General features: G+C 40.3%; 1 protein-coding gene across 2 annotated transcripts in view; it reads right to left on the bottom strand.

Annotated features, from left to right (window-relative positions):
• The window catches only part of INPP5F (inositol polyphosphate-5-phosphatase F), a 105,938-nt gene that overhangs the window by 81,007 nt on the left and 8,057 nt on the right, over positions 1-16,874 (bottom strand). The gene's annotated exons all lie outside the window — the stretch shown is intronic.

The raw sequence follows: 16,874 nt of genomic DNA on the forward strand, positions 1-16,874 counted from the left end.
CTTCGAGTGATGGTCCCTATTATATTCCACTGAGGGTGATTAACAAACAGTACTTAGCTAAGAGGAGCGTGCAAGGGTGCAATGGAGGACCACTGTGCAGAACGAGGCATCTGTTGCAAAATCATGCACTACATAAATGAGAAGGAAAAATAGGGTTACCATCCGTCCGGGTTTCCCCGGACACGTCCGGCTTTTTCAGCGTTAAATGGCCGTCCGGGGGGGATTTCTAATCAAGTAGAAATGTCCGGGATTTCCCCCTTCCCCTCATGCAGAGTACGGCTCGGCTGATTGGATGGCGGGACCTGATTGAAAGCTGCTCGCAGCCACTGGGGCCTCTAGCAGCCAGAGTCCTTCCCCCACCCCGCTCCCTCCGCCCCCGCAGAGCAGCACAGAACAGTGTTTGAGTCCATGTGGAGCCTGCAGCTCTCCCTCTGCCAGGTGAGTGGTGGAGCAGAGGCTGCAGGGAGGAGGAGGATCAGGGCAGGCAGGGGCATAGAGGCTGCAGGGCAGGCAGGGGGTGCAAAGGCTGCAGGGGCAGGGGGGTGCATGGGCTGCGGGGTGCAGGGGCTGCAGGGTGAGTGGGGAGCAGGGGGCACAGAGGCTGCAGGGATGGGGGGTGCAGAGGCTGCAGGGCAAGGAGGACCAGGGCAGGCAGGGCATAGAGGCTGCAGGGGCAGGGGAGGGTGCAGGGACTGCAGGGCGAGTGGGGAGCAGGGAAGCACTTAACAACCCCCAACCAAGATCAGAGTGGGAGGGAGGAGGGGGAATGCGGGGTGCTCAGAGGAGGGGGCAAAGTTGGGGCAGGGACTTTGGGGAAAGGGTTGGAGAAGGGGCAGGGTTGGGGCGGGGCCAGGGCCGGGGGCAGGACCGGGGCCCCATGGAGTGTCCTCTTTTTTAAATGTTTGAATATGGTAACCCTAGGAAAAAGTGTGTACTAAACTCCACATACCCCCTTGCAGACATATGTAAGGGGATATGTGGAGTTTAGTACACACTTTTTCCACTTTTTTTAAGCACATCATGGAGCCCGGCAGTAGTTGAGGTCCCTGATCGGAGTTCCCCAGTAACCAAAAATGTCCACGATTACCCTGCTGTGCAACTTGCATTCATGGTCGGTTGCAAAGTTCCTGCTGAGAGCATCAGCAATCACGTTCTGGGTTCCTGCCAGGTAGGCTGCCGACAAAAAGATATGCCATTCAATGCACCATTTCCAGAGGCATACCGATTCCGCAAACACCACTTGGGGGCCTTGTGCCCCCTTGCTTGTTTATGTAGTAAACCATAATGGTGTTGTCTGAGGCAGAGCAAGGGCTCATAAGCAGACTGACGGATGTTACTACTTTGAAATGCTCCAGGAACGTGGTGCATAAGTCTCAGTGGAATACAATAGGGACCATCACTCAAAGAAGAAAGAGCTGAAGCCATCTCAAAACTGTTAGTAATTATCTCTGAGAACTCATGGGGGACAGGTGAGGTTCCAGAAGATTGGAAAAGGGCAAACATAGTACTTATCTTTAAAGAGGGGAACAGAGAGGACCTGGGAATTATAGACCAGTCAACCTAACTTCGATACCTGGAAAGATACTGAAACAAATTATTAAACAATGCATTTTTAAGTACCTAGAGGATAATAGGGTTATAAGGAACAGTCACCATGGATTTGTCAAGAACAGATCATGCCAAACCAACCTAATTTGTGTCTTTGACTAGGTCACTGGCCTACTGGATGCAGGGAAGCAGTAGCTGTGATCTATCTTATTTTAGTAAGGCTTTTGACACAGTCCCACTTGACAGTCTCATATGCCAACTAGGAAAATGAGGTCTAGATGAAATTACTATAAAGGTGGGTGAACAACTGATTGAAGGATCATACTCAAAGAGTAGTTTTCAATGGTTTGCTGTCAAACTGGGAGGAGTTATCTGCAGGGGTCAGTCCTGGGTCCAGTATTATTCAATATTTTCATTGATGACTTGAATAACTGAGAGGAGAGTATGCTTATAAAAATCTACGGATAACAGCAAGCTGGGAAGAATTGCAAGCACTTTGGAGGACAGGATCGGAATTCAAAATGACCTGGAGAAATGGTCTGAATTCAACAAGATGAAATTAAATAAAGACAAGTGCAAAGTACTTCACTTAGAAAGGAAAAAAATCAAATTCACAACTACACACTGGGCAATAACTGGCTAGGCAGTAAAGCTGCTGAAAAGGATTGGGGAAAAGGGGGTTTATAGTGGGTCACAAATTGAATCAACAATGTGATGCAGCAGCTAAAAAGGTTAATATTCTGGGGTGTTTTAACAGGATTGCTCTAAATAAGACACAGGAGGTAGTTGTCCCACTCGATTTAGTGCTGGCGAAACCTGAGCTGGAGTAGTGTGTCCAGTTCTGGGTCCACACTTTAGGAAACTTAGGGATAAATTGGAGAAAGTCCAGAGGAGAATAACAAAAATGATAAAAGGTTCAGGAAACCTGACCTATGAAGAAAGGTTAAAAAACTAGGCATATTTAGTCTTGAGAGAAAATGCCTGAGGGTTGGGGGGACCAGAAAAGAGTCTTCAAAGATGTTAAGGACTGTTATAAAAAGGATTGTGATCTATTGTTCTCCATGACCACTGAAGATAAGACAAGAAGAAATTAGCTCAATCTGCAGCAAGGGAGATTTAGGTTAGATACTAGGGGGAAAGATTTAACTATAAGGATAGTTAAGATCTGAAAAGGCTTCCAAGGGAGACTGTGAAATCCCCATCACTGGAGATTTTTAAAGACAGATTAGACCATCTCTGATAGGTGTATGTCCAAGTTTACTTGGTCCTGCCACAGTACAGTGGGCTGGACTAGGTGACTTCTTGAAGCCAGTCCTACATTTCTAGGATTCTATGGAGTCTATAATGAAAATACAACTCTGTAAAGAAGAAGTTACCAATAACTTATAGCAAATATTAATGAGAAATAAATAGAGTTTAACTCAACTGTCATATTTACTGTTAACATTCCAGTTATTAAAGAAATGGCAATTACTGTAGATGATAATTTGTTTCCAAAAATTTCATCAATAAGCTGTTAGATAAAAAAATTAGTTTGCTTAGATAAAACAACAAGATCTAATTGACTATTAAGGTCAATTGAACCTGCTATTTCCCTTGAAAACCCACAAAAGGAACAGTCTACTTTTCAGTTTCAGTCCATTTCAGCTCCTTCTTTAAAGATGTTATGCATGACTGAGAACTACAGCTGAAAGGATGAATTAGAAGTACTGCCCTTTTTATTTCCTATGAAAGAATAACATGAATGCCTGCAGCAAATGTAATATGCCACTTTTAAACTGGATCTTAAGTGCAGGTTTCGTAACCTATATACGTGTTGCTCTTTTACCCCTGCTTGCTTCAGCCTGGACACCACTAAAAGTTAGTTTAACTATAAACCTAATCTAACACTTTACTTATCACTAGCAGCAATACATACAGCTGAGGTTGCGAACTATTAACCTCTTTCATGGGCTCTTTACTTTCTACAAGATTCATTTTGCAAGCTCTCTCTGCCCAAAGTAGAGTTTGTTTTTTTAAAGATGGAAATGGAGTATAAACAAATTCAAATTGTGCAGATGTTGAAAACATTTTGGGGGTACTGTAATAAAAATAGGAATCACTTTTTAAAAGGGCAGGCTCGAAAGTATCAGAGCTTTGAAAAGTAATACATACACCAACCCAAAACTAGGGTTCCAGGAAAAAACAGTATGTGATCATGTAATTAAAGACCACCTTAAAGCAGATGTACAATGAGAATGCTTCACAAGCATAATTGACATTTTATTGTTTTTGAATACTGTTCGACCCTAGCAAAGTATCCAAAATAATATATGAATACCTAGAATTCCCATCATGCAGGAGTGGTATTTTTCAGTCACTTGCATCAAACTACAACAGAAAAATTGCTTACATTTAAAATCAAAAATGTTCAAGTTCTGATAATAAGTGCAGAGACTAGGATTCCTTCCACTTATTTTTAAATTTACTTTCCATTCTTTATACTATTTAGTTTTGCATTTCTTAGCTTGGTAACAAAAGTAGGTCAGTCAGTCAGTCCCAGTCACTTGTCTCTAGTTAATTTGACTTTGCAGTAGTCATGCAGTCACACAATAATGCAATGCTTGGGTTCCAGGCACTACCGACAAAACACTGGCTTTAAAAGCTTTCCATCATGTGCTTTTTTTTTTTTTTTTTTTTTTTTTTTTAAGTACTATTTTTTTTAAGGGACAAATATTTTTAGTCCTAGGTTTTGTTAAAAAAAAAAAAAAAAAAATTACTTTTCGTAGAGCTTAAAACTGGGGCCTGGTATCACCCAAGTGTTCTTATGTCCTGGAAAGATTTTTAAAAATATCCTTGACCTGGTTAGCTACACTTTTGTCTTCTCCTTAGAATCCTAGAATATCAGGGTTGGAAGGGACCTCTGGAGGTCATCTAGTCCAACCCCCTGCTCAAAGTAGGACCAATTCCCAACTAAATCATCCCAGCCAGGGCTTCGTCTAGCCTGACCTTAAAAACCACTAAGGGAGGAGATTCCACCACCTCCCTAGGTAACCCATTCCAGTGCTTCCCCACCCTCCTAGTGAAAAAGTTTTTCCTAATATCCAACCTAAACCTCCCCAACTGCAACTTGAGACCATTACTCCTTGTTCTGTCATCAGGTACCACTGAGAACAGTCTAGATCCATCCTCTTTGGAACCTCCTTTCAGGTAGTTAAAAGCAGCTATCAAATCCCCCCTCATTCTTCTCTTCTGCAGACTAAACAATCCCAGTTCCCTCAGCCTCTCCTCATAAGTCATGTGCTCCAGCCCCCCTCCTTCTTGACTTTCTATTGAAAAAGGCATTTCCTCCAAAGACTACTAACCTAGCTGCCCCTCCTCATCCTGAGAGGTGGGTTAGCTAATGAAAGCCACAACCGCAGAAACGCTAATAGTGTAAAAAAGAAGTTGTGGAAGTAATATGAATATTTAACCTCACTATTTGTCTGCATTCTTTTTTGCCTCCCATTTTCCCTCGTCTGTACACTATTTAGACTAAACTATTTCCAGTGGGACCCTTTCTTCATTCTGTAATGTACCTAGCAAACTATTAGCACAATACAAATAGTTCAGATTAAAAAAAAGCTATTTCCAAAAGCACTGAAGTCAGTGGAAGTTTACCTTGACTAAGGAGTGCTGACAAGGGCCCCTAGAGAAGGAACGTTGACTTCTGCTTATTTCATTGCTAACTATAGCCCTTTTTAATTTCGGGTGGAGGGGGGAGAGAAGAGAAACAAGCCAACTAACATGGTAAAATAGAAATACAACCATTTCCATTTTCTTGGGTGTGGCTGAGCAATCTCTCTATAGAAGCACAGAGCACAAGCAGGTACACGTCCTCACAGTCTGTATCTAGGCAAGTGACAGTATTAACTAAATGCAATTCTTTTATAACCCAACTACGATGGTTACTTGTGGAATTTTCCTTCAGTATTTGAGATGTGAAGCCTTTGGATGAAAAGCATATATTTAAAATAATCTTATTACATACAACTCATAATGGGTGAGAGTGAACAGGGATTTCTGTCATTTGCAGCAGCAGGAACATATTAAATCCACCAATAAGATTTTAAGTTTCCTTGTTACTATAACCAGTACTCAAATCTCAAAGCAACTAATTCTCCAGAAACAATTAACCTTTTCCTGATCATCTGTCACTGTCTGTTTTTCCCCCACCAGTTACAGTTTCTTACAGGAGTTTTAATATCCTTTGTACACAGTAATGAAATGAAGCTTTGCAGCTTGCACTGAAACAAAGGAATGCAATCTACTGTGGCAATAAAGGTTCCCTCCAAGTCAGCAAGGTACAACACAACTCAAACTGAGCTTTCAAAGAAGTATATCATAATTACCATTTGTGGCAGGACCCGGGTCTGAGCATCAGAAAATTCACAGGAGGCCCAGTTAAGCAACAATTCTTTAAGGATGCCAGTTTAATTTCCAGAGCTCTTACTGAGCACACACCACTGCCAGAGAAGCATCTGGCCACACTCCCTTCATACATACATCTTACCAAGCCATCCTAACACAAAAAGACAACTGTTAGGTCTGTACAGTTCCCTATCTTCATCTTACAAAAGTATGCCAGCCCCCTTTAAATGTTACAAGCTTTCAAAGGTGCAGATACATACCAATGGCTTCATTTCAAGGAAGCACTCCCTCCCAACAAAAAAGAGTGGAGGGTGGGGGGGGACTTGGCGGGGCAAAGTCCTAGCAGTAACACTAAGGCATAAAACAAGAGGTTGCAAGAATCCCTTCAGGAGTCACGGCCAAAGTGTACTACACATCAAACCCTTTATGGCAAGAAACAGAACAGAAATTTTACGTGCATCTTCTTCCCCATCCCTGACCAGTCCTAACATCCTCTGAACACAAAAGGCTCAGAAATACTTTGTTAACTTACTCCTTAATGAAATTAATATAATTACATCATCAAGAGATATTTACCATCTTATATATAAATTTTCTTGGAATAGGAAGACAATTACATTTCTCAAGGAAGAGACTAGGTTTTAAATATGTAGCAAGACTAGTGAAGAATCTTGTGTGCTTACTTTGTATTCCCAAAAATGGTTTCTACCACTAAAAAACTTCAAATAGCAAAGCCACATAAGAACACAGACTGCATCACAAATACATATAAAAATCAAAATTCTGAGTTGTAGACAACTTTATTTTGTAAAGAGTCCTACATACAAACTGTATAACGATAAAAAAAAGACAACACACAGTTTAAGTAACTGAAAGCAATAGTGTAAAATGACACTGATGAATAAATTAAAGTAATCATAAGATGGAGAAAGGAAAAGAAAACAGCATAGGAAAATTAGCTTTTTACAAATAAGTGAGTCAGCAAGAGACAGCAACTCAGACAGCTAAAGGAAGGATGCTCTTGATTTCCTATATAGATTCTGCTGAGTCAAGGGTGACAAGAGAAAGGGAGAGGACCTTTTTGTTTTTGTTTTTTTAAGTTGGACATGGAGAAGAAAGAGGGAATTACAGAAAAACCGTGTGAGAGGTAGTTCACACACTATTTTGAACCAAATCCTATGAAAGTGGGGAGCCAGAGTAGCCTTAGGGCAGAGTAATGGTTATCTTTCTTAAAGTTAAGAGCAGCATTTTCCATACGCAATCTAGGACACTGGATGTTTGATTCCACAATGAAGGAAGCTGAAGATATTGGCTTGGTGCAGAAAGCTGCTCACTTCCAGACCATGCAGGCCTTCCCAAGCCCATGGGGCACATATTTCAGTCTCTGTAGTGGCTTCTTTATTGCTTTGAGATGTAATTGGAGATGCTAGTGATTATATAAGAAAACATAGGGTTGGGCATTTGACCAGACCAAAAATAATTGTTCAACTGACCTGTCATATTATTAAATAATGTCAAATGGTCAAATATTTTAAAATAGTAATTTATTACAACAGTAACAAAAAACAGCAAGACTTTATGGCCTCCCACAAACTTATCCTTACATAGACACTTATGCCTGATTACAAAAAACAAGTTACTTAACTGAGTTATTTTAACTCAGAAAAATGTGAAACAATGAAATGAAGTTCTAAAAATAAAAAAATATTATTGCTACCAACTTTATTTTGTGCATTGCTTGGTTAGCATTTGAGTGAGAATGTTATTCAAGACTGAATGGTTACAAAATAAAATTAAGCAGAAATAAACTATATAAGAAAAAATATTTTTTTAAATACCACTTATGCTAAATAGGCAACAGGCCAACTCTGAAAGCATCTTATTGACTTTGCATCTTTTCCCTTTGTGTTGGTGAAGGAGAATGATTGAACCTTCCTCCCACACCCCTACACCCTGAGTTAATTTCTGTATGTTTGTCTAGTCAGTTTAGATTGTAAACTCTTTGGGGCACAGAACAGGTCTTTTAACTTGATTAATATGCTTTGTAAACTGTCACATACATTGATAGCCTGGTATACAAATAAAGATATACATACAATGTTTGTTCCTGAAGATTCTAGCCAATCAAGATGCTCAACTTTCAATTAGTTCACCTTTGTCCCAATAGGTGGCAATATCATATAATAAAAAGGGAGTGATCTAAACATTGAAGTAGGAGTGCTAACAGATTACACCATGATGCAACCAAAAAGGTAGGTTATGGCCTAAATCAGGTCCCAGATACTCTTGCTGCAATATCTGAAAATATTTGACCAAGGTCAAATAATAGGCAGTCAACTGACTGGCTTGCCAAGTCTAAACAGGCATTATACTTTTTATATTATTCTCCATCCCTTTACTTCTATATCCTAACATCGTATTTGCAGGGCCAGTGCAAGGAAGTTTTGCGCCCTAGGTGAAACTTCCACCTTGTGCCCCCCCCCCCCCACCCTGCGGCAGCTCTCTCCCCCCCCCCCCGCCCTGAGGCACCCCCGTGGCAGCTCCCCACCCCCCCCCGGCCTGGAGAGCCGTGCGGCAGCTCCCCACCCCAGCTCACCTCTGCTCCGCCTCCTCCCTGAGCACGCCGCCCCCGCTCTAATTCTCCTCCCCTCCCAGGCTTGCGGCGCCCAACAGCTGATTGGCGCTGCAAGCCTGGGAGGCGGGAGAAGTGGAGTGGCGACCGCGTGCTCGGGGAGGGGGCATAGGAACGCTGTTAAAAAAAGGGGGGACTTCTTTTTGGCGCCCCCAAATCTTGGTGCCCCCAAATCTTGGTGCCAAATACGGCCCTGTGTATTTGCCCTTTTAAGCACAGCTGCACATGAGCAGCCCTGGATGACCTGGGAGACACAGGTATCTGACATCTGTGGTAGCAGTTAAGATCAGTTAGGAGATTACTACGGTCAGTTCTTCATCTGACCACTGACTTGGCTCCTTTTGAGAGAGCCCTGAATCTTTGTTTTTCCCCCAACCCCCCACAACAGCAGTCCAGACAACCTAGACAGTAGTGAACTTCCAAATTAACAGAGCTCTGACTTTTCATTTTGTTCCCTCCCCCACCCACTCACCCACCCAGCACAAGCACATCCAGTTTTTAATTTAATCTTTAATTACAGCAGCTACTAAAGGAATTAATAGCCATAATATACTAATATAGCATGCTATTTTCATTAATCTAGGCTTGCGAAGAATCAATATTCAAAAATCATTCCTGTACTTGATACATGATCATTTGTATTTATATTAGATGTCAGATTGCACACTGATAATGAGCAGTTTTTTAAACAATGAACAAATTTTTGTTTCAAGTACACTTATTTTTATTTTTCTATCTGGGTGCCTGAATTTGGCAGAAAGTCCTGGGTATCATGCTTTTTCCAGCTCCCTCTATATGTCGGAATTCTCTAGGGATAATCCTATCTATAGCACTGCTCTTGTGCATACAATATGCACAGTAACATAATAGGAGCAGCAAGGTGAAGCTGATTAAATCTTCATCATTTTCAGCCTTTTCCATTTCCTGATACACGGTCTGGCACATGCTGTGTTCTTGGGGAAGAGGAAAGTGATGAAAATGTAGACAGAAAAAGGAGAACTTGTCCAGCTGGTCTAGCTAAAGTGCAGTTCAGACACAGGTATGTTCCATTTGATGAAGGGAAAGTAAAAAAAGGAAGAGGTTGGAAGAGATAACCAATGTGACACTGTAAAACAATTCTTGAAGAATACATTTAAAATATTTTGAACACCAGTTTGAAAGTTGCACTCTGCATGTGAAGATGTAGGTGTTATACATAACAGCATATTTGTAATGTATCAAAAAAGAGTTATGTTAAAAAGCTAGAAATATTTTGCCTTTCAAAAAGTTGATATGCGATGTAATTCACAATTTTTTTTTTTTTTTAAAGAACCAAAAGTGTGCATAGAACTTAGACATAGGGTAATATCCTGGCCATACTGAAGTCAGTGAAAGCTTTACAACTGACTTTAACAGGGTCAGGGTTTCACCCATGGTCCCCCGCACTGAAGAATTCAAGCTAAATTAGACAACATACAAAGAAAAGAAAAATGGGTTTACAAAAGTCATTTCACATGTATCTCCAAGTTCCAGGTTATAGATTTAATATGCTATAGTTATTTTTATATATGCATGCACATATACGGCAGACGAGAGAAAAAAAAAAAAAAGAGAGAGAGAGACTCAGCAGAAGTAATGAGTTTTTTGGAAGGGCTTTGAAAGCAAGGTTGCTTGGTTCAAAGAATATTCCAGGCATTAGACAGCATGAAAACAGGTAGGGAGACATGAATCAAGAAAAGGGACAGGGATCAGTAAAGCAAGAGCAGCTGATAGAGCACAGCTCACAAACAGTACCATAGTAAGAAGTTAGTATAGAGATGGAGGTGGAAAAGCAATGTGCAGGGGCACCTTGGAGATAAGAATGAGGAGATTCAGCATGATTTAGAATTTAAAAAAAAAACTAACAACATGATCAGAACTTACTGAAGTGCTTGCAGGATCAGGCCCCAAGATGGTAAGATCTTTGGGACAGACCTGATCTCTATACATTCCGAAATGCCAGTCTCGTTACTGAAGCTACACAAATCAGTTAGAAAGAGCTGGACAAAGAAGAGAATGGACCTCTGGCAAAGGCAGGCATGACAAAAAATGTTGCCAGTGGTGAAGGGAAAGAAAAAATATTTTTCTTGTACAATGTTTTAATAAGCCTTTCTTTAAAAAAAATAATAGTATAGCCTTTAAACATATAGTAAGTTAACTTTGTTTAAAAATTCCCCTACTGTCCTGCTATGCAGTGGCAAGACAGCTTCTCCTTTAAACTTGCATAAAGCATGAGTCATTCATTTCAAGTTAATGATTAACGTGTAGGTGTCACACCCTGAACCAAGCATGTACAGCACATTATTCTTTAGCTCTGAGTAAATAATTTCATCATATTTGGGAAATTCTTTTTTGTATATCCAAGTCAAACTCTAGAAGAGTATACTGTGAATGCAGAAAGGTCCAATGCTGCAAGAATTAAAACACTAAACATAGCATCAGAAGTATGCTAGGAACTATGAAGACAGTGAGACTATTATACCTTCACCCCAGAGATGAAGGGAATATGAGATACTAAAGTGATAGGAGTGAAGTTTGGCATACATAATTAGCTCCACAATTTTAATGCAGTTTTAATCCACTTGGGACTAGCATTTTTATGCTCCTGGGAGATATGTTAGAAAGTCTTGAAAGAGAGGCAGTGCTAGTCGGATATTAATTTTCATATTCGAACATACCAAGATTCCCATTGTCAGGGTCAATTCCAAAGTGTAGGATTATGCCACTGACTCAATATCCCACAATTATGTTCCATCTCCTCACAAGCTGGCATGTTCACACTTAGGGCTCGTCTACACCAGTGGTTCTCAACCAGGGGTACATGTACCCCTGGGGTACTCCGAGGTCTTCCAGGGGGTATATCAACACATCTAGATATTTGCCTAGTTTTACAACAGGCTACATAAAAAGCTCTAGCAAAGTTAGTGCAAACTAAAATTTCATACAGACAAAATGAGAAAGTAAGCAATTTTATGCCAACAATAAAGTGCTCGCCCGTTGGCATAGCGTGTCTTCACCAGACACAACGCAGTTGCACCGATGTAACGCATTAGTGTAGACTACCCCTCAGTGTCACTGGCACACAGCACTTCCTGCACTGTGGCAGTGGACAGAGGATTCATGGAGGGTACAGTATTAACAACTGAATCCTCTGGGTTTTGCTGATAATCATTGTTGCCAACAAGGTAAGTCTGCATAACTGTCTGTTACCAACCTCTATTTTCAGACTCCTAACTTTCACTTTTCAGGATAAAGGGTTACAAGACTTCACTTGCATCCAAATGTCTTTTTGATGAAGCTAAAACAAAAAACTGTTCAGCCACTTAGTAAAAAGGAAGGATGAAAAAATATATGCTACATACTGTGGCGTGACACTCCATAGTCTTCATAGAAATATTGTTATGATATGAATATGGCCTAAGATATATTTTATGCAAGATGGGTCTTGTAAGGTATCATTGGAAAGGTTATCATTTACTGAATGTGATTATCCAATTTGTATGCATGCATCATTTCTGTATCTAAAGTTAGGAATATTGACTATGTGACAATTACAACTGTGTTTAATTGGGAGACACGCACTAGACAATAGGTCATCAGCTTTGATGGGCCATTAGGAAGAAACAATAAGACTTGGGAGATATTAATCTCTCTTCTTCCTGAGAGGCGTTCTGGAAAGTAGCTGTGACACTAGTAGGTCAGGTAGTCCTGTCACCTGGGACTAAACACCTAAGCTCCTCCTAAGGCTGAAGGGCAGCATGGAAGAAAGCATGAAGGTGCCTGTGAAAATTTAACAAGGGGGCAATGAAAGCCAGCATTATTGGCCAGAGATGGAAATTTACTATCGAGATTTCAACAAGAGATGATAGATAGGGTGGGAAGGGCCTTGAAAGTGAAGACAAGTACCTTATATTTGATGTGACAGAGAAAGGGGAGCCAGTGGAGGAATGCAAATGAGTGACATGGTCAAAGCAATGAGCTAGGAACACAATCCCTGCAGCAGTATTTTGAATGATATTAGTTGGGCAAGACTGTATTTGTCAAGACCAAAGAAGAAGAGGTGCGGTAATCAAGCCATGATGAGGAAAGCCTTGACAAAAGCTTTAGCTGTGTGGATGATGGGAAAGGCCATATCTTAAAGAGGTTATGACAGATATAACAATATCCTGGACAACCATACTAAATTAAAGTTTAATCTTATTAAATTAAGTTTAAGTATTTCAGGAGTTCATTGTACTACTGAGGGACAGTATGTGTTTTCATGAAGGAGGGGGAACAAAGCCCTGCAGGAAATAAGAACAGTGGGGGGAGGGGGAGGATGTCTCTGACCTGCTCTAGTTGTACCCTTGGGCCAAGTCTCAGTCTCTCTGTGCCTCAGTTCCCATCTGTAAAACAAGGGTATCAGTACTTTCCTACCTCACAGCATTGTTTCAAGTATAAATACATTAAAAATTGATGCGCCCAGATAAGTACATAAATGGCCCCCATTTCTTCAGTGAGACAAAGAAACCAGTCACTTGCAAACTGCTAACTGTGCAAATAAATCTTGATAAGTCACTTTTAAAAAAAAATTTATACATTGGCACAATAGCCAAACATAAGTTTCACCATCTATCTATTCCAACATGCAACAGATACAGCACTTCCCCAAAAATTCTTGCAGGTGATGATGTGAACAGAGAGTCTGGAAAGTTTTCAGAAATACTTTTCTCTCCCAGTCTTCTCCTCACTGCATAGGATGGGAAAGGAAAACGCCTGGAGATTACAAAGGACTGATGAGTAGGGGAGGGTGGGGAAAGGAGAAAGAAGGGATGAACAGTCAGTAGGATTTGTGGAAATAGTTATTTAGCACAAAAGCTTCTGAGACAAAGAAAGACATTTGTGTAGAAAAACAGGGATTTAAAACGTAGAGTAAAAAACTGAATAGTCTCCGAAGACTGAAAGCAGTCTGTTTTTGTCAATGGAAGAGAACCCATATATGCATAAATAAATTCATATATTTGCTTATGAATGAAAGACTGTAGCTCCATCCAGGGTCTCTCAGCAACCAGCAAGTGAGTCAGGGATGAGGATGTGAGTCTAAAATTACAAGAGTCAGAGCTTTTGACGTACTAGATCCATTTTTATCTGCCCAGGCCTACTGAATTAATTCCTTGCTCATAAAGCTATCCTGAAAGTTCATTTAAGACAGGCAGCATTCCTTAATCATTAACAAGGAAATAATTTTGGTCTCATACTTTGAAGTTTCACTCACTCAATCTCTTTTTCTAAAGACTGTTTATTTAGTTTCCATACAGATTTAGGCAAAAAGGTACTACACACGGTTGTGAAAGGTTTATGCTGACAAATGGAGAAATCCATCATTAGTTTCTAATAAACTGAAGTAGCAAGTCACAGTTAAAATTTCAGTGGAGCTTGACAACTGTTTCAAATCTTCAATTATATCAGTCACATGAATGCAGTCAGCACTACTTGCTCTCTTTCAATTAAATTCTAAAAAAGATAGCAGCCAACCAGCTTAATTATCCTAGTGCCATTTTATGTCATCATATGCTTTGTTCTGGACCTCTGGTCTCTGGAAGTGAGCACACTTTTGTACCCCACGGTCGGGGGGGGAAGGAAGGGAGAGAAGAAAATCCTATAGTAATACCTCCCATATTTTCAGGTCCCTGTACAGTAACAGCTGACTGCATGACATCAATATCAGAAATGCTAGTGTTCATTTTCTCTTAAGATGCAATTTCCCTCTCATCTAAGTGAAGAGGGAAATTTTCACAAACTAGAACGTAGATCCCCATTTATAGGGCTTGTCTATATTTGAAATGCTGTAGTGCTTCAGTGTAGACCAAGGGTCGGCAACCTTTCAGAAGTGGTGTGCCGAGTCTTCATTTATTCACTCTAATTTAAGGTTTCACGTGCCAGTAATACATTTTAACGTTTTTAGAAGGTCTCTTTCTAGAAGTCTATAATATATACCTAAACTATTGTTGTATGTAAAGTAAATAAGGTTTTAAAAAGGTTTTTAAGAAGCTTCATTTAAAAAAAAAATTAAAATGCAGAGCCCCCCCGGACCGGTGACCAGGACCTGGGCAATGTGAGTGCCACTGAAAATCAGCTCGCGTGCCACCTTCGGCACACGTGCCATAGGTTGCCTACCCCTAGGGTAGACACTCCCTACAGCAACGGGAATTCTCCGGTTGACATAGGTAATCCACCTCCCTGAGAGGCAGTAGCTAGGTCGAATGTGATATATGCCATCATGTGCCAGCAATGCCCCTCTGCCATGTACATTGGCCAAACCGGACAGTCTCTACGCAAAAGAATAAATGGACACAAATCTGACATCAGGAATTATAACATTCAAAGACCAGTAGGAGAACACTTCAATCTCCCTGGTCACTCAATAACAGACCTAAAAGTCACAATTCTTCAACAACAAAAACTTCAAAAACAGACTCCAACATGAAACTGCAGAACTGGAATTAATTTGCAAACTGGACACCATCAAATGAGGCCTGAATAAAGACTGGGAGTGGTTGGGTCATTAAAAACCTAATTTCCCCCATACTAATTTCCTACTACTGTTACTCACACCTTCTTGTCAACTGTTTGAAATGGGCCACTCTCATTACCACTACAAAAGTGATTTTTCCTCCCTTGGTATCCTGTTAATTGAATTGTCTCGTTAGACTGACCTCCCACTTGATATGGCAACTCCCATCTTTTCATGTGCTGTGTATTTATACCTGCTACTGTATTTTCCACTCCATGCACCTGATGAACTGGGTTCTAGCCAACAAAAGCTTATGCCCAAATAAATTTGTTAGTCTCTAAGGTGCCACAAGGACTCCTTGTTGTTTTTGCTGATACAGACTAACACGGCTACCACTCTGAAACTCAGTATCAAAACATCATACATTCCCTACTCTATTCAGCATAGTCATACCATTCCCACTTCTCCACTCAAAAAGGGGTTGGGGTACAGAAGAATTATAACAAGACAAAGTTACCTGACACCAGCAAACAAAGAGCAACACATGAAAGAAGCCCAGGCTGGCCAACCCCTCCAATCAAACCAAGCTGCTGAGATTTGTACCAGGATGTTGTTCCTTGATCCTGCTTCAGTACCTCATCTTTTCTACCAGCCTTTGGTGCTAGGCAGAGCTACTAAGAGCAGCTCTAGTCTCGAGCTGCTTCTAGACTAGAAAAGAAATACTGGATAAGGTTACTTTCTGAAAATTATTTCAGAAACCATGAGGTCTAGAAATATTTTTAAGAGTTGTGCCGTAATTACGAGAATTGATTGCTTCAGCGTCCACTCTCAGTAAAGAAAATTTCGTATTCATTGCTAGCATGTTGATTTTTCAAGTTCAGCGATATTAATCTGACAATCAGAACTTCATTCTGTGATGTGCTCTCAGTGGACTATATTATGTAGCTTATGAGTGGCTCTTATTATGAAGGGGTCTGTGATATCTAGACCACTAACCCCTAAAGTTAAACTAGTTCCTTTTGGGATATTCCAAATGTAGGCCTTTACATATTCATAAGTATACATTACCTTTGTATACTACATGTTTAAGTAGTTTGCTTGGCTTTTATTTATCTGAATATCTACTTTTAGAAAACAAAAAATGTTGGCAAATTAAATCTAACTGTTCATAAAAAGTAAAGTTCCTCTATGTATTAGGCCACTTCCAAACAAAACTATTTCACCTTTAGAAAGCATCAGGTTTTATCTGAAATTGCTTAAGTTTTGGGATTCAATGCCAATGGATAACAAAATTGGGCCCTACTGCTGCAAAGACTGAAGCACATATTTAGCTTTATTCATGGCAAGTAGTTCCAGCTGCTTCAATGGAACTGCTCACAGTGTCTAAAGTTAACCATGTGTTTAAGTCTTTGCAGAATCAGAGCCCTTCCTGGCAGGAACCATGAACACCGCTTATAGTTTTTTAAAAGTGAAAAGAGACCGTTACAATGATCTCCTACACAACACAGGCCAAAAAACCTCATCCAATAATTTTTTGATCAAGCCCATATCTTCTTTGAGCTATGCATATCTTCTAGAAAGATAGAAACAAAGAAATTGAAAGTCCACCACTTCCTTAGGTAAGCTGATCCAATTGTTAAATTACCCTCACTGTTAAAATATGTGCCTTATTTAATCCGATCTGACTATGCCTTTTTCTGCTTGATTAGAGAGCTATTATCAAAAATCTCTTCTCCATGTAGATATTCTATAAACACTTGAATCCAAAGGGAGTTATAAAAGGGTATATTCCAT

The sequence above is a fragment of the Malaclemys terrapin genome, chromosome 7 (assembly GCF_027887155.1).
Source record: "Malaclemys terrapin pileata isolate rMalTer1 chromosome 7, rMalTer1.hap1, whole genome shotgun sequence".
Lineage (NCBI taxonomy): Eukaryota > Metazoa > Chordata > Testudines > Emydidae > Malaclemys > Malaclemys terrapin.